Source organism: Bombus affinis, chromosome 9, assembly GCF_024516045.1.
Source record: "Bombus affinis isolate iyBomAffi1 chromosome 9, iyBomAffi1.2, whole genome shotgun sequence".
Classification (NCBI taxonomy): domain Eukaryota; kingdom Metazoa; phylum Arthropoda; class Insecta; order Hymenoptera; family Apidae; genus Bombus; species Bombus affinis.
The window spans coordinates 7,909,700-7,934,471 of NC_066352.1; the positions used below are offsets into that span (position 1 = coordinate 7,909,700).

At 35.2% G+C, this 24,772-nt stretch overlaps 1 protein-coding gene and 1 long non-coding RNA gene across 18 annotated transcripts in view; one reads left to right on the forward strand and one right to left on the reverse strand.

Moving 5' to 3' along the window:
• LOC126920015 (tropomodulin) overlaps positions 1-24,772 on the reverse strand; it is a 118,819-nt gene that overhangs the window by 49,844 nt on the left and 44,203 nt on the right. Inside the window, exon 1 of one of the 17 annotated variants that reach the window (XM_050729865.1) lies at positions 9,962-9,980. The exons of 14 other annotated variants lie outside the window; for them this stretch is intronic. The gene's annotated coding sequence lies outside the window, so the exon portion shown is untranslated. Of the gene's footprint in view, positions 1-4,243; positions 4,432-9,961; positions 9,981-24,772 lie in introns of those variants that run through there. 2 more of the 17 variants (XM_050729864.1, XM_050729862.1) reach the window with 2 other exon arrangements.
• Positions 1-24,772, forward strand: part of LOC126920033 (uncharacterized) — a 76,407-nt gene that overhangs the window by 36,530 nt on the left and 15,105 nt on the right. The gene's annotated exons all lie outside the window — the stretch shown is intronic.

Here is a 24,772-nt window from a genome sequence, read left to right on the forward strand (position 1 = left end):
TAATCGTGAAAGTGTATTGATTCGAGATTCGTGATCTGGGTCATCGTGTCAACTTTTCAATCTACCGACGATCAAGCCAAAAAACGAACGTTCTCTTTCAAATGGGTAGGATCTCGAGCGTTCCTTGTATTCAAGAAACTGATTCGATTGAATAATACGACGTTTAAATCGACGTTGAAAGTCATGCTGGTAAATAGTATACGATGCATCGAAAAATAGAGGAAAACGAAGATGTTACGGATATTACTTTTTTAAATTAAACAAATTAAAATTTTAATATATTATTATCTTTATTATTTTTCTACCGATGAATAAATTTATGAGGATCATCTGTTTCTTCGGAATTGGATGTTAAGTATAATCTTAATAAGGAAATTGATAAAAAGTGGCGTTAATCGGTTTGGCTTCTGAAAATAAATTTATCAATAAATGTTCTTATTGATAATTAGTATCAGCTTACGATAGTTATTAGATAAAGAAGTTGAATATTGTGCTGAGTTGTAATAAATTTTTATGTGTAGCCGATATGGAGATGATTGTGAAAGTTGTTCAAGTTCATTGATCAATTGAGATATCAACACTAACTTATTTTAGAAATTACGATTGTAAGAAAGCAAATGATAAATGTTATACTGATTTGTTTCTCAATGATAGATTTGTTTTTGCTGTTAATTCTCATTAAGCAGTATATGCTCGTACGTTTTCTTTGGTCACGTCTATTAACGTATTTCATGGACGGAAGTGTGTCGAGTTAAATACTTAAATCGAAAGTTCAGCCGATTAGAGCAGCAAGAAAAATAGTTGGAGATTGTCTTCACTTTTTAGCAAAGTAACTTTAAGAGAATAATCGTCAACTATTCGTCGTAGTTACAATTTTTTAAACATCATGTTTTTGTGATAAAAGATGTCCATGTATTACTTTCAAATACGTTGATATTAATAACATTTTTGATAAACTTCCAGATAAATTAGTAAAAACAAACGTCGAATGGGGATTATGGTTTTTTTACTTTTATCGCTGGTGATCGTTAACCTGCAACAATCTTTGGTAAACATCAATTTTAAACAAGGATTTTAGATAATGATGTTTGACAAATATCACTTCTTGAGAGAAAACAATAACTAAGTAATAATAACTCGCCAAATAAGATCTGAAGTATTATTGCTGTTTACTCGATCTCAGCAACAGACTTACTCATTCATATTATGACACATTATATAAGATATTGACTTTGTCTACCTTGCACAATATATTTATACCCGTATAGACAAAGTTATGCGACGTATTGTGTAAAACTATAAATAGTTACATAGTACGTTACAAAGCATACCTAATAGGAAAAATAAATAAGCACTTACATGCCACTTATTCCTTTTTTCCTGATCATTTTCCCGGAGTGACGCTATTTATAAAAAAAGGTAGATAAAAATTTATTATTCAATGTTCGACACAGGTCCCTTTTCTCCCTACTCTTGACAACAATTACATGTACAACCGCCGAAAGCGTCGTGAAAAATTCTTCTTCTAAAATACCATTTTCTAGCGGATGTTGATGCATTTACGAGAAGATCAAAGTTGCAAAAATATATAAAATACCCAAAGCATAATATTCGTTATGATATTTAATAAATAAATGAAATCTGTGCGTAGGTAAGTTTCATTTTACTCGCGTTCATGAAGCTATAAATTTGCATAAACATCCTTAGTCCGTTCATCACCATCGCTTCTAAGAAGAATTCTTTACCTACGACCAAGTCGAAGTCGGTTGCCGTAGGTCAGCGATGCCCGACGCGATCTTCCGGTACTCGTACGTGACTTACAAATATAGCGTCAGGGTGTGTTCGCTTTTATCGGCGATCATGGATCGCTACGTGGTGCGTATCGAGCCATAGAACGCGGAGAACGCCCGTTTCGGTAATAATAACACGCGCTGGCCGACCTAGCCTGTCCACCGTCCAAATTAAATCAACGAAATCACCGGTACTCGGACAGGAAGCCAGTCATTTCATAGATCGAGGCATTTGGACAATTAATCAACGCGAAAATTCCGTAGTGCGACCGCCTGTTATGTCTCATCGATCGCTACAATAACTACCGTGCGAAATCACCGAGTCGATCAAACATTGGTCGGTCGTTAATTAACTGCACTTTTCTTCCACGACTATTCAACACAATGGTGTCGAGCAATTATCGCAACGCACTCTGCAACATAACGTTATTTTATCTAGGCGATCGATTAGTGATAGAAATGAGAGCAGAGAATAACAGAACAATGGTTATGAGATTTGTGAATGAATTTGTTGTGAATCGTTCTCAGAGCGATTTTGTGGAAGAATTTCGTTTGAATAATTTTCACCAGATTTTTGAAGATTTTAGAATTATTGAACAATAAAAAAATAGGGATTGATTTAATGTAACATTTTTAATTCTTTTTTTTTTAGAAAATATTTGTTAGCGAGTTATGCGAAAATAATATATGCAACTAATTGTGAAGGGTCTATTGGTAGAATTGTTTTCCATTTGCAGAGTTAGTAGTTTCGAAATAATAGAATGGTAACTGATTGCCTGCTATGCTGTTAATTTGAATGTTTAGTGATTCGGAAAATATTTTAGTAATTATTCATGAGATGTTTAGCAACGAGAAAGTGGAAAATGAAAGAATAACCATAGTCCTTGCTTAGCGTTTCTAAATAACTTGTGAGTTTAATAATTTTTTATGAAAAAAAAAATATACAAATTCTGACGGAATGCCGTGGGATGATTGGAGGGTTAAAAAGGAATATACGCTCAGGTGTACATATATATATAATAGAGTAATATAGCAGAAAAAAGTAAAAGTAACGCGAATACTCATTTACTATGCCCCTAATTTGAATGCACTATCATTTGTAGAATGTATTGCCAGTTTAAAGAAAAAGATTATTAATGGAAATTGAAGAATGAAAGAATCGTGTTTGGTTAATTTTTGGTATATTGCTAATTCGAATGAAAATACTCGTTTCTTCTAAAATAAATATTTCAATATAAATGTTATACGTACAATAAAGCAAAATAATCGATACCTATATAATGCAATTATAAATATAATGGAATCTGCGTTATTTGCAATCTGTTATTTAAATGTTCCTATATATATTCCATTAAAGTTCCTAATCTATAACATAACAGTTTGTTTGCTTCAATTAACGTTTTCCTATTATTTATACAAATAATGGATATTCTATTACGAATAGCCACGACAAAATTTTCACACAAGCATGTGATGAATTTTCGTGAATTGTCATCCCGATGTAGATATCTCGCAATAGAATAGGTGAATATTCTGATAATGGAATAACGAATATTCCGAAATTGATCAATGTGATACTGATTAGCGATAAAATAATCAATCCACGATGATACTTCGGAGAGAATAGTATTGGAAACAATTAAATGTCCACGTTTAATATTTCACATATTTTATCCCTGCTTTCATTCAATTTATCGATCTTCCCCCATGTTTGAAGTATTAATTATACTTTGATCGTTCGGATATAATATAAGCAACTTGAAAATAATGTATCAATGGCAAAGAGAAGAAAATCTCTTTCAAAACGTAGAAACGTTTTAACAAAAATTAGCACACAGTCGCGTATTTATTATTCCACTAATATAGTCCTGTTAAATGCGACGTAACAGTACAAAGTACCAAAGTTAAGATGAGTCTTCCATTCAATCTGCTAGATGTATTAAATTAACCTTGAACGACTAGACTGGAAAAAAGCACCGAATTATTTTACGATTATGATTCCTAAATGAGGATTTCAATTAAACATCCTGATTCAATATCAACTAAATTATTTAAAAAATTCTCCTACAACGTAAAACATTCCTAATTTGACGATTCGTTTCTATTATACATTACGTATTATATCGTTTCAAATAAGAAGTTCGATGAAAAACCGGCATGAGTGCATCTTGCAAGTGACGAATTTCAGCTCATCTTTCAAGTGAATTTCCAAAAAATTACATTGTAAGATATATTGGATAATATGAATGCTACAAAAATAAAACAATACAGAAGAATCACCTTCCAATCATTCTCTTACAAGATAGATATATTCAAGTTACTACTCTACAACCAAAGCTTCAACCCCAAACGAACCTCAAAGTCCTCAAACATTAGAACCTGAAGTTTTCTAGCATTTCGTACAATATCTTTTCTATACTTTGTCATATCTCCACTAAAATCCAATTACTTACTCACGGAAAGCGCACAGAAGAACGTCGATCTCCAATCACGAAGTGTCGGTGGATATCGAAGAGTAGAGCGTCAGGTGAACGAGACTAGATGCACGAAGAAGACACTAAAGGAGTGGCACGCGAACCAAGACGAAGCCTCTGGAGCTGGAGCGCTACTAAACAACTGACTTTTATGCTGGAAGCTCGATGAGAGGACGGCCAGCACCAGTAGTAGTGGTATTGTGCGACACGTTGGCTAGCAAAGTGTACGAACCGCCGGCGATTTCGTTCAAAACGACTTTCACTGGCCTGTTGGCGCGTCTCCATACACGGCTAGGTCGGTGTTTTTTCTCTCGGCGTTTTCACTCGGAAAAACGCAATCGTAATCGTTACCCAGTCCATTGGCAATTAAGAGCATCCGTCATTGAGACCAGCTTAACCCGTTTCGCGGCAATTTACATTAATAGTGCCATGGCAATTGTCACGAACGTGACGTACCTACGCGTGAGCCATCCAATTTTCGCCAATGCGAAACCATTAAACCGCTGGCGGATAATTTTTAAATGGACGGACGAGAGATTACATCCCTTTGAATTTCTGGTAGGGTTTTTTAGCTGATACGTTCGTTTATGTAAGGTGAAGGTGTTTTTTAATATTCGTCGTTCACGTGTACGTTAACATTAGAGTTTAATGGAAAAATATACGGAGGGATAACGTGTGTGGTAATAAAAAGATATTCAATTTATCTAATTTCAACAGAATTTCTTCGATATTAAGGGAATTTACTTTTAACACGAGGTATGAACGACAAAGTGGACGGTTAAATAATCTTGATGGGTTTCTCAGGCGAATCAACTGCTATTAGCGTTATCTAATGAGCTTTCACCGCAAACAAAAACGAAGTCGTTCTAGCGACGTTCGATAGCAAGCGCGATACGAAAAGTGACTTTTCAAATGAAAGAGAATAAATCTTCTTTAATACTCTGTAAACTACATTTATCCCCCGTGAAATCCTACAGTTTCACTTCAATCATAATCTCCCAAATCACTCTCGCTGTTTCTTGTCTTAAGCGGCAGAAATTCTTAAACATTACTCTTACAGACATAAAACCACTACTATTACAATATAAATTCATATAATTTATAATGTAATCAATTACGATATAATATTACAATATGAATAAAGCAAAAAAGCTACTCAGTCTTTTAACAAATTAAATTACGAAATCACAGTTGAATAACTTGAAACTTTAATCAATTATTATTCTCAGGCAACAAGTATCAGAATGAAATTACTTTATAATCTGATGAAATTCCATAATTCTTACCAAGTTCAGAAAAGAGTGGCTAGCGAATCGATATTAAATTATTACCATAGCTCATAATATTCTGCATAAATGGTAAACAAATAACGAAGTATAAACAGATAGACTAGGCATTAATGTTGATCATCCATCAAAAATTACGCAAGAAGACAACTAGACGAGTGCGTTAATCGCACGAAAGAACGTTGCGGCCATGGAAACCGGAGAAAATGTGCCGTTCATTCGCAAAGAGAGATGCGTTTGCAAAATATCTTGAGATTTCCGCGGTATTTCTACTTAACTGCGAATATGTAGGTGCGATGAGATCATTTCTCGAGCCTGCGAGATGATATCACTCGAATCTCGATGGGCAACTATTTGTTTGCCGGCTCGAAACAATTTCTCGGAATGTTATTATACGGTGTTGCTACTCTTGCGTTGTTCACCAGCATCGTGCAGCAACAACAATATCATCGTGTTTCACACGCGACCATTTATGTTCCCGTTTGCATAAATGATAGAAATAAAAATCTCACATTTTTGTTGCACGTCACTGGCCGCGTGAAAGTGGACGATTGCTATGTTACGTTTCAACGAATAAACATTTTTACGATTGTGCAGTTTGCTCTTTTTTTAGCATGCTAATGTGATATTTAATTTTGAAACACGTTGGACAGGTTCGTTTTAGGATTTTGAACCAGTTTCTTTCCTCGTTTATCGTTGACAATCATCAATTTTTATAATAAACAGTCTTGACCGGCATTAAAAGATCAACATATCAGTGAATTTGTTTCAGAATAAGATACACTAACGCTAGGCACACCTTTTTATTTAATTTATAGCTTGTTAAGAAGTTTATTGATACGTACGTCTGTTGAAAAGAAGAAAAGATTCTTTGAAATTTCAAAAACATCTCTATCTAGACAAAAATTTGATATTCCTTCGAAACAGTGTAAATTCTATTTGAAATATTTTTTTCTAATTAGAAGATAACTGTATGGACAGATTAAGATGAATCATCCAATATTTAATCTTTTATTTAATTCTACTACCTTGTTTGTTTTATTATAACCGTAATTTCATAATAATTCTTTTAATTTTTGGAAATTATGTGAATATTTTTCTGATAAATTTTGTTTCATCGCACTACCAATTTTATTTCTTCGTTAAAATTACGATTATTATACGTAAGGATTTTTTATTTCTGAAGATTTCTTAAACGCGACAATCGAAGGTTTCACAAAAATCACAAATTCGCTTTTACTAATAGATTGCGTTCTAACGGAGTGTGATTTACGTTTGAAAATTTGACAGTTGTTTCTTCATCATGTGAACAGTTGGAAAATGTGGTAGCGATACATCATTTAAACCAATATTTATAAGCGACATGCTCGTCTAAGAAGAGTGCATTAACTCAGTAAATTTATTATTAGGGTTTAATTGTGCAATCTACAACCAAATTAAACATTTGAAGGATGGCCAAATGAAGACATCGCGTGCCACTAATAACAAACAGATGTACTATTGGTAAACAGAATACATACAGAAATACGAACATTCTTCTAGCAAACAGCTCAATTTACATTTCAACTTCTTCCAAATCGTACTTGAGCAAGCTTGTTCAACACGCAGAAAGAGAGGAATATTTTCTGACTCAAAAAAAGTATAAGATGATAAATAAAAACAGAATAAGGACAATAAAATTCGAAGCATACTTAATCCCAATTACTTCAAATTTTACCAATATCAATTAAAACATTCGTGAGGGCAAGCACCTAGAACCGAAAGATTTGATGCATCAAAACACTTTGTTCATCGTCAACGACGCACTTCCTGTTCTCTCAAAGAACCTCAACTTAGGATAGAAAGTTGTTGGACGATAAACAATTCGCTGTAGTCGTGAGAATCGGGTTGCCAAGTCTGATTCTAAATAAATGAAAGAGGTGCGCCCGGGTTAAATGAAAGAACAGCATTGTCGAGGAACGTCTGCAACGAATTTTCGACTTTCGAAACGGTACGTTTCGTTTATCAGCTTGTGAAAAAGATACGAAATGCAAAGACGAGGTGTGTTACTTTCACGGATATATCTAAAAATATTTTTAACGGGATTTTATTTGTATTTCGCGTTAATGTCCACTTCTATCCGTGACAGGTTGCTGCACGTAAATTGTACATCGGCTGAAATGTCACTTTAAATGCCACCGTTCAGTTATTTAGCCGCACATTTGCGTCATTACGTCGATAACTGATAATATTAATTTCGCAAGCAAACGCACGCGCATGAAGTTGGCCTGCGTGGCGAGTATTTTATTGAATCGCGAATAGAGTGAAAAATATTAGAAATATGAACGTTAAAATAATGGTAATAAAAATGTAAAAGTGCTCTCCATTCTGCCAACAATCAGGCTAGAAAAACATACTTCGTTTTTAGGGTAGACTTGGTTATTAGATACATTTTTAATTGATAGTGAAAAATAATTTTGTTTCGTTGAAAATTGTTTGGAGAATTGTGGTCGATGCTACGTTAAACTCCAATTAAAAGAGAGAAGATTTCAGATAACAATACTCTGGTTGAAAAAAAAATAAATCATTTAATTAAGTCAGGTTTATTTATGTTCATTGCTAACATTCATTATATAGCTACAATGATATCTTTTAATAGCTTACTTATCAATTATGTCGTATAAGTCATATCAGACATTCATATAATATCTGATCGCCTGTATGAATTTATAACAGTTGAAAATTAGTTATTGGAAATTGTAATTAGCATTATTGTAGAAACCAGAGGCGAAAGTTAATTACTCGAATAAATTTATGTATTTATTCATGGAATTCGTTCATTGTATAAATTCAATATTTCATATGATGATCGCGTTTAGTTGAAATTTAATTGTTATTACTTAATTTTGAATGAAGAAAGTACAAGTCTTTTATTCCAAAATAATTAAAGAATCCATTAAATTAATAGATTCGTTAAAAATTCAATAGAAAAGAATGAATCAACAAATAATCAAGTAAAAGATCCTCATCTGCAAAAATCCTATTTAAATCTGCTCTTCTTTTATTTTATCTAATATTTCATTCAAATCATATTGTAATATTATTATCGTCAGAGCGTTATATCGTTAATTATTATCAATGCCACTGGAATATTGAATTCTGAAAATCTTATAAATAATAGAATACTTAATTTAATATTGTCATTGTTTTAACATTATAATAATAATTATCAGCGATATTATAATATCCAAATACAAACATTTCACGATCACTAACGAACTCAATAAACATTTATCGCTCCTATTCCCATTTAGTGCAGATCCATACCACGTGTGGATGCAACATTCGTTTCAAACCGTTTCCCATGCACCTGCGGCGTTATTAGCAATAATATCGTTGTTTCCCTTCTTCAAAAAAAGAAAAAAATGACGCTGTTTTTTTGGTTGAAATTCGTCTTCCTTTGAAACGATAGACCAAATTCCAGGAGCTGGCTAATTAATTACTCCAACGCAAACAACGATATGTCGTAACGAAACCGGAGGGAAAAGTACACGAGAGTGACCTTTCTGCGAGTTGGTTTCCCACGCGTGGGTGGCAAACTGGTCCGGTTGATCGTGATCAGACCGAGCAGAAGCGTGCACCGGTTCAACCATGAAATTTATTGTGACGAACGCGCCTCGATTCTAGTTACGCTAAATCGTTCGTCCAATGTTTAATCGATCGAGGAACCTGGGATTTTGTAAAAATCTCCGTGTCCCATTTCATTACGACAAGCTTTTGTCCTAACTTGAAACTTCTGTGTCGTAAATGGAGCGGTTGTTTGAGAAAATCGCAACATACCTATGTAGTTTTGTTAGTGCATTCCTTTTAATAGAGATTAGGAAGGATTTGAAATTGGAACGATTGGTTCTGCTGGGATTCGATTTAATTCTCTTTAAATTGTGGATCGAGTTTCGAGTAGGATTTTTATAAGATGATGGGATTAATAAGAAAAATATATCGTCTTCAAATTTTCAACAAATTTCTTATCCTCTATCACATGCAAATATATACATAAAAATACACATAATTAAACATTTCTTATCGTATAACTGAAAACAACAACAAATTCGGTAACAACCAATATCGTTCAACTTACTCTAAAAGACAATTATATGGGAAAAATTGGGGAAGTACGCGCAGGTTAAAAATGTATGTTACAATTTTCTTGCAGAAATGATTGACACATTATTTGAAAAACGAGAAACAGTACAAGTAACTATACTCTACGATTACATGATTCCTCTGTTAGATCCGAGTTGCTACGAAGACATTGCTTATGAGATGATCTAATAAATGAATTGCCATTCTACGTATATCGAATCAAGCTTATTTAAAGACCATCGACATTTAAACTCGTTCAAATGACCACAAACAGCGATATCCAGCTCACCCGAGAATCAAAGGACAATTTATTACTCCACTTTTGCAGCGAACCAAAGCACTGTGCCAACTGTCAAACAGTAAAACTAATACCGATTCACGAGGAGTAATCGAATGATCGGCGTCACACGGATCTGCTTGTCATTTAGCTCGTCGACGTTATTAGATTCGTCGGCCAATGCATTCTCAGGGTCTATTAATTTTGTCCACAAGGAGAGAAAAAGAGTGGGAGAGAGAGAATTGTTCACGTACATACATATACATAGAATATCGCATATCGAATGCATCCGAGGTGCGTTCTGTTATGAGCGAGATAGATTCAACAACGAAATACGGAGCAAGGCTTTTTGCATACGATACGCATGTGCGTTCAATGCTAAGCAGAATGGAATGTGAAAATACTGCGACAGCAACGTGCCATTAACCCAAAAATTTGATCTTTGTCCATGGACGTGGGACAAACGACGTGCACGTCGCGTAGAAGGTGCAGCTCTCTCGTGAAGTTGCTTTAATCCTCACCTAAGAGAAACGTTGGGTCACAGCAGGTTTTGGATTAGGTTAGGTACTTGATTTTAGAGTATTTAATTTTATTTGTATTTTAGTTAGGGATATGTTATTCGGTAGGGGTATATCTTATAAGGTAGAAAGTAGAATTATATTGTAAAATCAAGTAATCCAAGCAAAACCATTATCTCATATGACGCGATATTTCTCTCTTTATTAAATAAAGCGAATATAACATTACTTTTTTATTTCGAATAGAAATTTTATCATATTTTCGCTCTCGCGTAATAGAATCAATTTACCGTGAACATTATCGTTATTCAAAATTCAAAATAGGTATTTAAAATAATTGTCAAAAATTCCAAATAAGAATAACAAAAATAAACGGCGAAAGAATTGAGATAATGACCATGAGCAAGTAACGGATAATAAATGAAATGATTTAGTTAAATGTGGAATTTTTTAAAGGTTCGATTTTGAAGTTTTAATTTAATTAAACTTTGAAATACTTGAATTATACAAATCGTTGAAATTCGGCTGGCACGCGGAACCACGCTCTAACGATTAAAGTTTTATGAGTATATAACACTAGTTAATAATATTCCGTTTAACAGTTAATAGGATGAAATATCGCGAAACACACAGGCCGCGGTGGAATAATGAACGGAATTGAACGGGGAAACGGATCGCGGAATTCCATTCGTGCGGTATCAGCTGGCCGAAGCGCGCGGATTCCACGGATTTTTAACTTCTGCAACTTCAGTTAGATATTTACACGAGCGATTCTTTGGTATTTCAATTCCTCCGTACAATTATATTTTCACGGCCCAACGAAAATTCGATCGATATTTCCAAACTGTCCGGAATACTTAGCGATCCTCTTTAACAAAAATAAAAATAAAACAATAGACAGTAAATTATTCTGTCGTTATTACGTAACATTAATTTTCTACATTAGAAATTAATTAATATTAAACAGATGCATTTTATACTTTATATTTCTTACTGCTACTATATATGCTATATAAAAAGTATTTGTATCGTAAATTTATTATTCTTATTCTCTAATAAAGCTTCGTATCATCGTGTTCTACATTTCATTTTCATAGTAACAAATTTTTATAACTGTATCATAGCACTACTAAATTATACCAAGTTTAATATATCTTGACCGAATTAATTAGCACGTAAATGCTACAATAAATGCAATGGTGTGTAAATACTTTTTATAGCCATCGTATTTAATTCCATTTAATTTTTAATAATACAGAATTATAATCCTAAACTCGCCCTCTTGCGAATTCGTCACTTATCGCGTTTCTTTGCCATGATCTTCATTTATCAACCACCTCATCGATCAAATTTCTCAACATCCCAAGCGTATTTTCGGTTTGACTGTAAGAAGAGATACCGCAACTACTGATATTATATCTACCGCAACTTCCGAAAGGGAAGACGAGATGCAAGGCAAAGAAAAATGACCCGGCCTCGCTAGCCCACGGCCGAAACTCGACAAAGAGTCACACGAAACCTCGTGTATTCTCGCGTGGCTGCTTACAAAGCGCGCGAGAGTGATGCGCGTCAAATTTTATTTTGCCTCAGTTCGTCCGTCGAATTCATTGCGGCGAATAAAACGATACCTGGAATCAGTTCGCCGAGAGCCGCGATAATAGAAGTAAGCTTCCGGTCGTGAGTAAGCTATCGGTGAAAAGAATAACCGCCATTGTTCGTGCACTCATCGAAATCTTTTATTCTCTTCGAATCGACAGAATATCGTGGAACGACCAGAATCTCGATGAGATGTGACTCAGGCTATGGTGTGTCGATTGAATTATATACAGAATCTGACAGTATTGAAATCGACGACTATAATAGTATTATCAAACAGCGTTTGATAAATCCTACAAAGATTTATGGATGCTTAGTAATTTCGTATTATGTTTATTTTCGTGTATTGTTTTAGCTGGTGACTAATTGTAGTCGTTCAATGTTTGGAATAAAATATATAGAGTTATTAAAATATTCAGTCTTTCGTTGCGTGAAAGTTTAAAGAAATGATAATTATATTTTTATTATAAAATTTCAGGAATTGTATGTATTCTTTTTCTATACCGTTGTTTGTTTCATTTCAGGTTGCAAAAATATCAAATATTTGCAGCCGAACAAAGTATACCTAACGAATAAGCAAGATGTGTCAATAACTGACTTTTGTCCCAAACTTTATCAAACATAGAAGTGATAAAGAGGAGGTAGAGAAATATACTGGGTGTGTAGAAGCATTTTTATTCGAATAACAAAAGATTCTTTATATAAAATTATTGAAAAAAATAAATATCGAGTAATACTCTGTAAATGTTCAAGTTAATTAGCGTTTGTCAATAATATACCTTTATTTAATTTGATAAATTAACACATAACTAAAGTACAGCATTTGAATTTTCTAACTAATAATCACTTTATGTATTTCCATTTTTAATTTAGGCTAATGAAAGTGTTCCTCATAAATTCGATCGTCACAAATAAATAAATTATTCTGTTAACAATTTTATTCCCACTATTGATCGTTCCTTCAAAATATTTATCATCGTCGTCGATATTTTCAACGTTGAATCGAATTAAAAAAAAAGAAGATAAATGGTAAAGAAAATAAGATATTCTTTCCTTGAAATATAGTATTTACGTTGAAGAACCATTAGTAGGCTGTATAAATGTCAAAAAGAGATAAATCCACGTGTGATGTATACTAGAAATGGGAAATTTATGCAAATGTTTAAGCAGCTGAATGTCAATGATACAAAGCTAACCCACTGCTCTACATAACGTTGTACTCGTTTGCTTTCGTTATTTATGTCCATTGCACGAAACGCATAAACGTAGAGATTCACATTCATCACGATCGATCGACCAACTGATTGAAATATGCCGGTATTATGTAGAACTTTGGCCATTGAAATCTAATCAAAATTCAATCTGTGGTATACTTATTACATAGCAGATAACACATTTCATTTTCAATTGACGTTGTTACTAATTGATAGTACCACTAACATTTCCCTTTTTTGCAACATTTATTACTATTTCTTTATTAAAAAAAAAAGAAACAAATGTTCGGCTAGAAGATATTTCAAACATTTTTGTCAAAGTGTTGTCAAATTTTATAATTTTTATTCCAAAATCGTAGCTCACGCCAACATTTATATTTACAGAAACTTAAAATAAAGGTACATTTTTACTGGAATTTCCGATAGAATCAATACTATTGAAAATAGAAACAAAATGAACTAAGCTTTTTTTAATTCATCTGCGATATCTATAAATATAGTACTATATACCAAAATAATATCGTATAAAATAACAGAGAACATTCGAAGTTCTAGGAATTTTTAGATACTTCACGAATTCCTCCAATAAATTCACTAATATCAATCCACCTTCTTTCAAGACTCCACCTTCTTCAAGCCTTCAATTTTAAAGTGCATAAAACGCACAGCGATAAATAAACATTTGGGAGAATGCAGTTGCAAATCCGTCTTCGAACCCATTCGGATAACCACATCACATGTGAGTAAAGCTAATCGTAAATCTGTCGATTCGCGAAAACAGTAGAAGATTCTGTTTAGTCTCATTTGCGTCCTTTCAACAGATCCGAGCTGTTCGATCGACGATAAAAACTTACGTGGAAAATGGCCAATTTCATTTTATGGTTTTGTTCTACCGTTCTACGAAGTTACAGGCTGTCGAAGTTAAGTAAAAAATAACTTTAAACAATCGCCAGGCAGCAATCGACCGACTTTGATACTCGAGCCATTTCCGTGATGGATTTGCCGGTGCAGCGGCTTCGCTCTGTGATTTGCCGGCGCTAAATTTAAATCAGATCGACACCCAGGATTATTTACGTGCCAGTTCAACCTAGATCGACGACAAAACTCTTGCACCCATTGCATTCGATTCGCTCTCTTTGCCGATTTCACCTATTCTAGTTACATTTGAAAGTACAGAGTTCCGTAAAAATATAGGGCAGAAAACTGTACACTATTGTCAAAAGTTTCGAATCATCGCGCGTTTTATAAAGCCTAAGGGATTTTAGGAAAAATTCAGCTAAAAATTCTGTGGGCTTAAAAAAATTGTTTAGTCAAAAATCGATCGAGCTGAAGAAAATTACCGTTGATTTTTGTAATATCTATTAATTTAAAATTAATAGTGCAAAGTGAATTATGTTACAAAGTATTGAATAACGATACTAGTTCTGAAATCGTTATGCGTGTTTATTTCCTCTGATATAATAATAAGATTTTAGAATATTATGAAATATTTGAAGTGAAAATATTACTTCGCAAGAGAAGAGACTATTCGTATTTATGAACAGAGAAAAATGTATATTATACATATGATAATCTAATGTCGGCGCAATGTTTATGATAATTGAATTGATAATATTTGACAGTAGAACACATGAAATAGAAATTTCGATCGCTATACTTTTGATAACTAAAAATCCCATTCATCGTTTATAAATTATATCGGAAGAAGAGTAAACTTCTTCTTCTCGAATATCTATAATACTCGCTAGATGATGTGTCGTAAATCTGATTCTTTTTGACCCTTGCAATGGAACAAGACATTTATGATGGGGCGTGATAAATATCAAGCAAAGAAGGACGTTTTAAAGGCGAAACTATAAAGCCTGAAGAGCGTACGAACGATCCAAAACAAGACGAAGATCGTCCAGCCTTTGATGTTATCTTTGTCGTTATCCTTTGCACGTGATCTTTCAATGTCCATACACGTTTCTTAAAATCTACACCGCAGTCACATGCAAGAAAGATCTAATTTTAAACGAGTAGATGCTATAAAAATCTAAAATATCTCAAACTGCTCGCAGAACTAGCTATAATGTGTCTAAAATGTCAAACTGCTTACTCAAAAGATTTCGAAACTATAAAAAATCCATAAAAGGCTACAGAATGTTGATAACAGAGAATTATTCCAAATAAAGTTGGTATCTCATGAAGAAAGGAATTTTCGAAGCTGTTGAAGACTGCAAAACAGTTTACATTGAAGATGTTTATCGATTACCAATCATCAATGTACTTGTACATACTCTTCATCAAGTATTACAATAATTTCTCACTTAAATATTATTTTTTCCTATTTCTCCCTTTCTTATTTTTCTTTATTTCTCCATCGATATCCTACAATATTATTCATAATTGTCATGAAAACGCTATCAAATATATAATATCCCTGTAACATGTAACATTATAACAACTAATAACACCGTTGATTCGCTCAACTCTCAACCCTCACCGCATCTTCCCTCAGTTTCGTATCTTAACGCGTTCCTCGATATAAATTTGACACAGTGGTAAAAACTCGATGTAATGGAGAGATAAATAAGAAATTTTGAAGATTATTTCACTCGGATCTCGCATTCTTCACGAAGAATAAAAAAAAAAAAAAAATGTCGAAAGGTTTCAGAGAAATTGTTCTATAAATGACCGAACAACATTATAATCTTTCGCGGGAAAAATTTGTCAAGTTGACACGAGAAACTGGTGAGGGTTAATCAGTCGACAGAAAGACCAAAGAACGAACGATAGGCAGGAAGATTTCGCGATAGAGGTTCCGCCAGTTCTTTTTTTACCCACGAAACGTGCGACATTCATACGAGTAGGGAAGTACGGAGTATTCTCATCGTCCAAGGTCGTCCAGAATCTGAAAATACGCCCGTGAATCGATCGGACGCGTCGAAATAGCGGCCACTGTTCGTCGTATGTATTTTTATAAACGGCGGTTGGGGGTGGCGTGGGGAAGAAATGCTCTTAGAACGGCTCCTCTCGCAGGGTAAAGATCAAAGACCCGAATCTTCCACGAGAATTTCTTTCTGTCACGTCGAGGAGGCTGTACACGTTGCTTTACAAGCAAACACCAGCTGCCGCCTCTACCTTCTCTAACGAATGTCACTGTGAATTAGTTCGTACGTCGTTCGAGGGTAAAGTTTGGTATTTGCTTTGGCACCGAAGGAAGAACGACGAACCAAGGGGAAGATTCTACTCTGAAGAACAAAAAGAATCCACATTTTCTTCTTATCGGTTGTCAGTTTTCTCGTCGTTTCGTTTCAAATTTCAACCCGACGTTTCTCAGGAATATCCTTAGGACATTATACCATTATCAACGGAAGCTGTAACAACCAAAACATCGATATTTCAACTACTTCAGAAAGCAAACTCTCCCCTAAGTGCGAAGTGAAATCTCCGTATGGAAATAAAAAATCTGAACGACGATGCTCCACTTCCCTGTTTCCCTAATCACTCAGCACAATCTCCTGTTACTGTTCGAGCGCTAAGAACCTGGTGCGAACTAAAGCATCCCTCGTGCGAGGAAGTTTCATTGACGGAAGCTGATATTTCGACCCAAATTCGACGCCCAGCTCGCGAAAATCCCGCGGATCAGCGAGTTGCTCGGCGAGCCAATAATAATATTGACGCTGGCGGGCGATGAAAAAATAAAGCGAGCCAGCTGCTGGTGGATTGTTGAACGTACGGGGCCACGTTTTCGAGCGTGTTCGCGTTAAAAATACGAGCGCTGTTATCCGGAAATCTGGAGAGAGAGAGAGGCAGAGAGTTACGATTTTTACCCAAGCAACTTTCGTTGATCCGCGCTTGGAGAACGATTCCAGGGGTTCAGAGTGTTTTACCTTGGCGGAGATTCCTCTTCGTCTCTTAACTCTTCCATTTTCTTCCCCGATGAGAATCGTCCGAGAAGATTAAAGGCATACGCCGAACGCGAGCAGACTTCGCGATTCCGAAACGCGATTCCATGGTTATAATTTTTTTATTTCATGCTACCCAGGATGCAGTGGGCTCCTTCTACCTTCGACCCGTCTCGTGTTTCCACTCGACGAACCAGAGGAATACTGTTGCACGGTTTATTTGCTCGGATGCTTCTTGCTCTTGTTCTTCGACCCTGCTCAGCCTTGATGTACTCCTTGAATATTGAAATTGACGGTTTGCGAGCTGATGCGATGACTTCGTTTGCGCGGCTGTGGTTATTGAGCTATGCAAACTATTAAAAAACTCTGTTTCCTTGTTTCAAATATTTCTTTTCTGTTCTCTTCTTTTACGCGTTCGGTTATTTATTTAGTTATGGCGTTATGGTGTATAGAAGTAGATTTTTATGTTATGCCCAGTTCCAATTAAAATTTTCTAAGAGTTCAGAGCATGTTAGGATCGCAAAAGAAACGATGACTTTTCTTAAGTTAAGTTTAATAAAATATTTTACTTATAATTACGACATGTATCTTTATTTTTCAAACAAATGTACGGTAAGTTTTATTCGTCAGAAAGGCACAAAGGACGCGCCAAATTTTCGTGCGGGGGTGTCTGCTATCGGATTTTACATGCAATATATATTATCTTGGAGTTGTTTCAAAAGAGGAAACGATCCTTGTCGGTAAGTTTCCATGGGATAGCTCACGTGCAATCGTCTTTGACGATATTTGGAAGCAAAAGAGGAATATTTACAATGTTATATATCAGAGTTTTGAAACTTCCAAAATTGTTTTGGTTTACGAGGATATCGTTAACGGATCTCTTGGAACTTTAACAAAACGTTTGACAACATGTTAATAATTCTTATTTAAGTTTCGTGAAGTTTAGGGAACAATACTTGCCAAAGGCGAGATTTGAATGACGAGATTTATAGTCGAAGCAGAGTGGAAGTTCGTACATCGTACGATAAATTTCATATTCTAGGTGGAATTCGCAGTTAATTTTCTTTATATTCAATTTCGAAGGCTAGTTTTTTGTAAATTATTTCGAATCAGCTAGCATCATGCATGACTGCGCGCTGGCGCTGAAGAATGTATTTATGCAAATGGATCGCATCGTCGATAAAAATTTCTAAATTTCATAATTATAAAGTTCCATAGAAATTTTACTTTTGCAAAAATTGTTCATTAAAGTAAAATGAATTTAAAACTGGAATTTATCAAATTTGTCGTAGTATAGTGCAACATTAATACTTTCAATCGAAGCGAAACAAATTAATCGAACTGCTGATAAAAAGTTAGTTCGCTTCTGAAGCTTATCGTTAGAGCCTACGCTTATTCAACGATAAATTTGTAGTTTGGCACGGTGTTCTGTAATGAATCGGCATAGATTCATCAAAGTCATCTATTTCTTCTATGATAAATCCGCGTAAGTATTCGAGATGCATCTCTGCTATATGAATATTTTAAATCAACCGATACAATAAAAGAATATTGAAATCTGAAACCTTTCGCCTGAATAAAATTTTTATGTTCCAGACTTCAAAATATTCGAACATAAAAATTCTCCAAAACGAGGTTCATCTGTCCAAAAATTACGCCATATATTCTTGTCTTTCGTTCACAATTCCGTTGAAATTTCTTCTGAGATGCGGAACGTGTTAAATGGGATTTTAATCGTGTCGACTGGAAGAAAAGCAAAACGCTCGCAATGTCGAGCGCCAAAGAATATGTGCCAGGTATCGTCACATGCCAACGGGTCGAAACTTTGTACCGATGTCGAATTAACGAGTTTCTAGCAATCTATCTCCACCAACCATTCGTCATGGTAAAAGGATCCGTCTTCTTCCTGGCTCATGCTCGACACTGTTCGAGCGAACAGCGAAACTTGCTCCTGCGTTTCGCGGCGAAAAAATCACGCAACCATACTTACATATGTAAACTCGGTTGCGTAATACACGTCGCTTCTTTCTCTTCATTTCTCTCGCGTTATTTCTGCTCGAATTCTGTGCCAGATGTCGTGTACTTTGACGCGGAAAATCGCGCACGTGCTGTTCTCGCTGTTTTTTCGACGAGGAACCGAGAAGCGAATTCGTTTGACGGGTACTCGGATAGACGTTGAAATTTTGCGTGATGATTTTTGCGAGATTCTATTTTAGATTCTACTAAGACGCAGGATTTGGTATGGCGTTCCGCGAATCGTAGACTTGGGCGAAACCGTACGATGACTTTTAAACGTGTCGCGATCATCGAATTTGTATATTTCAATCTCGTTGCTGTCTCAACGATGGAGAAGGTCTTTTACATTTTCGAAAAATGCTTAATATAAAATCGAAAGGAAAGATCGAAAGGAGAACTAGATATGAAATTATTGAAATATTCACAGTTCAAATTCTAAGGAGAATACAATTTGCGTGTGTACATTTGCTCAGAAAATTGCCCAAGTCTAATCTGTGATATAAACAGTCTAAAGCAGACAAATAAACGGTGCAGCAATAATTCTCGCGTTTAAAAGCGAACCGTAACAGCATAGAAGATTACGTATTTCAGGTAACGGCAAATAAAAGAATTATAACCGCAATATCGTTTTCTCAATCGTAAACTTTATTTTACCGGAATTGCTACTCTCCCTCTCGTAAGATTTATAATGCGAATGAAAATTAATTCTCTGCCTCTGTGTTAAGGGCTTATCTTATTATTATTTTTGTTTCTTTTTTTTTTCAATAAAATACGAAATTCGACTATTGGAAAAGTGTCCAAACAATTTTGTCAGAATCTTTCAAGTAATTTTAAAACGATTCTGCTTGGTACAAAGGATGAATTTTGAACATCTGTAGATTTCTTTTGTAAAAAAAATACTATGATATCTAAACATAAATATGTTTGCGTCAGTTTTGAAACATCGTTTATAGCATCACTTATTAAGTTAAATAAATTCTGCCCATATCAAATTTGAACGATGGATGAACATTTTTCACGTTGAATAATTTCGTTTTATATACAACAGTCTGGAAGAAACGATTCGCATCTTTTGAAGAGGCTTTCGTCTTAAAATATTGTACGCAGCTGACGGAGCTTACAGTCGCAAGGCTGATCGCAATGAACATTTAAGTTCCAAGCACGTGCATCTCGCTGAAAGTTTGTAGGCCATCGCCAAAATACCACAGAACCGGTGACAAATGAGAAGCAACATCCGTCGTTGTCAATGCAGAAAATTTGCTAACAAGTGCACGTCACCGCTGGAAAAATCGGTGCATACTATACGGAAACTTCCATCTTTCATCATCAAACAAAAGCTTCCGATTTATCTTTTTCTTTCAAACATAACGATGTTTACTTGTCAGCTGCAATGTATTACATCGTAATACGTAATGAATTATATTTTATGACACTTTTGCAAATATGATTTCGTTTATCTTTATTATAAGCTACAATTTATTACAAGCTATATCGTAAGCTGAAACAGAAAAATTTGAAAATAGATTTAGTGTATGAATGTAACTTTTAGCTTTGGACATTGCCTTGATTCTTCGGAATATATAAATAACAAATAAACGAAGAATGAACGAACAATAAGAATAAATGAAGTTTTTCATATCTTTGTAAGTATGTTGCGTTCGGTTGATGGCAGATATTATTTCAAAGTTCAGAATATTTAAATAACAACGATAAGAATAAACGAGGTACCCTGTGTCTTTTACGATGGACTTTATTGAAATATTAATTTACATTATAATTAAGTAGATACTTAAACGGTAGAGTGGAAAAGAGCCAAGTTGTATGCGTTTTAGTACTCCAAGCATTATATTTCACTAAACCGTTTACGACCATTGGCCAACTATCTCTTTACTGGAAATGTAATAACACAAAAGCACGGATACTATTTTGTTTCTGGGGCGCTTCTAGAATTATTCATGCTTCTTAGGAGTTCAACTGCTCCAATGTATAGAAAATATCGCAGTAAAATTTTCATTTCTAATTTCTCTTTTGCAGAGAATATCGCAGTAAAATTTTCATTTCTAATTTCTCTTTTGCTGAAAACTTTACTCAATGCTTTCAACTAAATTGATCCAACAATATGAAAAATATTCATGCACTGGTGCAAAATATTCTTCAATTTATGGAAGGTGTTCTTGCCATTGCAATGCATCGATCATGAAACGAACGGATATTTTCATATTTATATTTGAAATAAACTTTACAGGTGAATATTACATTAGATAATATTATTTTTATACGTACATAAGTATATAGGAAATTGTATCGAATTATTTATACTATTCATGAAATATCTAAAATACTTTACCACTTTACACGTACACCGTAAAATAGCGTTAGCTGCATAACCCAATTGCGTTTTACTTCCTTCATTTACATTTTAAATAACGCGTTATAAATCATGAATTATGCACGGTAGTCTCTTGCTATGTTAAAAGAACATTGTGGCTAATAATATAAACTACTGCTAGGACTTACATAAATGCAAGACCGGAACATGTGTGTAGTCTCCATATCAATCGACATGCTATTTCTTATCCAAAATTTTACGAAAACTCGACGAAAATGGCGATGTTTGGCGAATTGCCCATCCACAGGCGCCCAAAGACTACGCCTCTTAAACTTTACGTTTAAAGGTTGCGTTAAATCACGATTTATTGTTTACTAACGGTTATTGCTCAAAATATGACAATATGAATACGTGTATTACACTTGGAGCACAAAGAAACAGTATCATGTATCATCTCCTATTACTTTCCACTGAACCCGTTAAGGACAGAAACATTTTATTAATACTACAATTTATATTATTGCATAACATTTCATTAATAACATTTTCAAAAGCAATTAAAGTTATCGAATTCTGTTTTTCATTATTGTGACTACGAGAAGGGATTCCAAGGATTTGCAAAATATTGTTCTCCTCGTCGTTGCTTCATTCGCATCTTTGCAAACTTTCTTCAATATCTCAGAAATGTTATTTATTCGTAACATCGTGTCATTCGCTTGTTATGGAACCTCGTAAATATATAAACAGTTTCTAAAAGTCTCGTATCTTTGGTTTTAACAAACCTCCTTCCCAAGTACCTACGCAAATATATTAAAATACTCTGCTACAACCATCGACTAGCGTCGAAATAAAAAAATCAACAGAGACACTTTCGTCATATTTTTCCCACGTGATCCTCATAATAATCTTCTAAATCTTACATTCTAAATTTTCTCTCGTTTTATTACATAGCCTAAGAATTAATAGTAATTCTAAATGTAGCTACAACTTCTATAAACCGTTCCAGTCCCACGACGCTACTTCAAAGCCTGTTCTTCATTAACGGTCGCACGAAATAGCCCGAACTATTCACTGGTAGCTCGTAATAGCAGCGGAACGTTGGCCACCGCAAATAATATCCGCGCACGGATTCGGTAGGCCGCGAGATTCCATCGCGGAAGGTGAATGTTAGCTCGCGTTGGCCGCCATTTATCTCATTCAGCCACGCATGCCTGCCAGTCTCCATTACGTAGAGGGGTTCTATCGTCTTTGGTGGAACGATTCACGTCTTCATTTTTCACACAATTCGATTGCGAAGGCAACGAACACGAGACGACGAAGAAAATACGAATTTCATGACTATAAATCCTTTCGGCTAAACGAGTTCCTTTCTATTGACTTGTTCGAAAGCTCGTAGCGAAATGGAAAAACAATTTGAAATCCTAACCCCAACCTAACCTCAACCTAACCTCAATCTATCCATGTAGGAGCTGTAGGAGCTGTTAACTTTATTAAATAATCTAAGCACCACTTCTTTCATGCTAATTTTTTGCTATTTACAGAGTGTTTCAGAAAACTTAGTGCAAGCTTCGGTAGCTTGTTTCAAAAAAGACGAAAAATCCTAACAAACGTGGGTGCAAGTATCGATTAGCTTTCGAGGTATAAGACGCGCAGCTAAAGAAAACACCAAATGGTGGATAAATAATTTTTTGTCTTTCTCGAGCGATTTTTCCAAGGTTCCAAATTACTTTGTTTCTTATGATTAACACAAATTTTCGCAACACTAAAATATATGTATATTTGGCACATGAGACGGACAAAATCGAAGATCCATGTTTCCTTATGTTCTTCATAAGGGCTTAACGTCGTCTTATCGAAAAGGATGATACAACAACAAACAATGCTCTTATCTTTCTCTTGGTCTTAACTAAAGGACAAGTCCAGTAGAAACCACGAAATCTTGAAAGTCGGTAATTTCATCATAAGCATCGTTTGTTGGGCTACGGTGACATTTCCAGATTTCTAAGAACGCGTTTTATCTGCGTCTCGAATACTCGGCCGCGTGCCTCGTCCGCGTGTTCGTTTATCATCCTCGCGGACAATTCATCGTTCCCGCTCGACGATGCATCATAAAGCAGCTTAATTATCACCGTGACTATGGATCTCATGGAACGCTCTTTTCCGACCATGGTTTAAATGGCACAGAGCCGGAGCCGCTTTTATGGCCACGAAAGACTTGCCAGATGCACAAGTTAGGGACATCCGGGCCTTGTCCTGTCGCTTTCCCCGGGATTCGCCAAGATAACATCAGATGCGGTGTACTGTGACTGTGATTGATGGCTGGCTTGTGTCTTGCGATGCGACTGGGATGAACATTTCTTTGTGAGTTACGCTGCTAGTGTAGTTAGGGTCCGCAGCCACGTAATTAGCGTGCCAACCGTGTGCTCGAGCTTGTGACATGAAAGCACGCGCGACGTCGTTTCTTCTCGTGCGATAAAGCACCTCAAAGGGATTCTTCGATCTCTTTCTCCTCTAATCTGTGTTATTGTGCGTTTGCTTTGGACTATCGCGGAAGATTGACTCTTCAGCCGAACATGTAAAGCTGTTGTTCCTGGGTAGATGGATTAAATTTACTCTCAAAATTCGGCAAAGTCGGTTGGATAGCACGTTTCGTATTGCGACGTCAGAGATGAAATTCTTGGATCGTCGCGAGACGAACGAAAGCGGTTTTCGAAACGGTTTTCATTAATCAAGAACGAAAGTTTGAGGTCTTGCAGGCAATCGGATACGTTCTGGCTGTACAGACGAGGATGTTCAATTTGATGAATCTATGGATCATCAATTCCAAAGAGACGTCTAGGTTTGCTAAAGGATTCCAGAAGGAAATATTTCTATAAAGGCTGTCGTATTTCTATGAAAAGTTACAGATTGATCATCCTGATAGTGAATAATGTCTAACCTCATTACGATGCAATTTTAGAATCGATGATTTCAAGTTACCATCGGTTAGTTCTAAATGTATCGTAAATATAGGTAACTTGAAACCTGTTTGAATATTTAACTGCGGGATATCGTTTTCTTTTCATGGTTTAGTGGTAGTGAGATCAAATATCAGCGCAACGACCTGTGGTGCAAGGTTATTCGAGGCCATTCAAGGTATCCGTCATGCTCTAAAAGTTGCCGCTGCGTCTGACCACAAGTGGAATCGTTCTACTGTCGCGACCTGAATTTATAACCGCGAGGTAACGATCCAGAAATTTTGTTATTTTTCAAATTCTTAA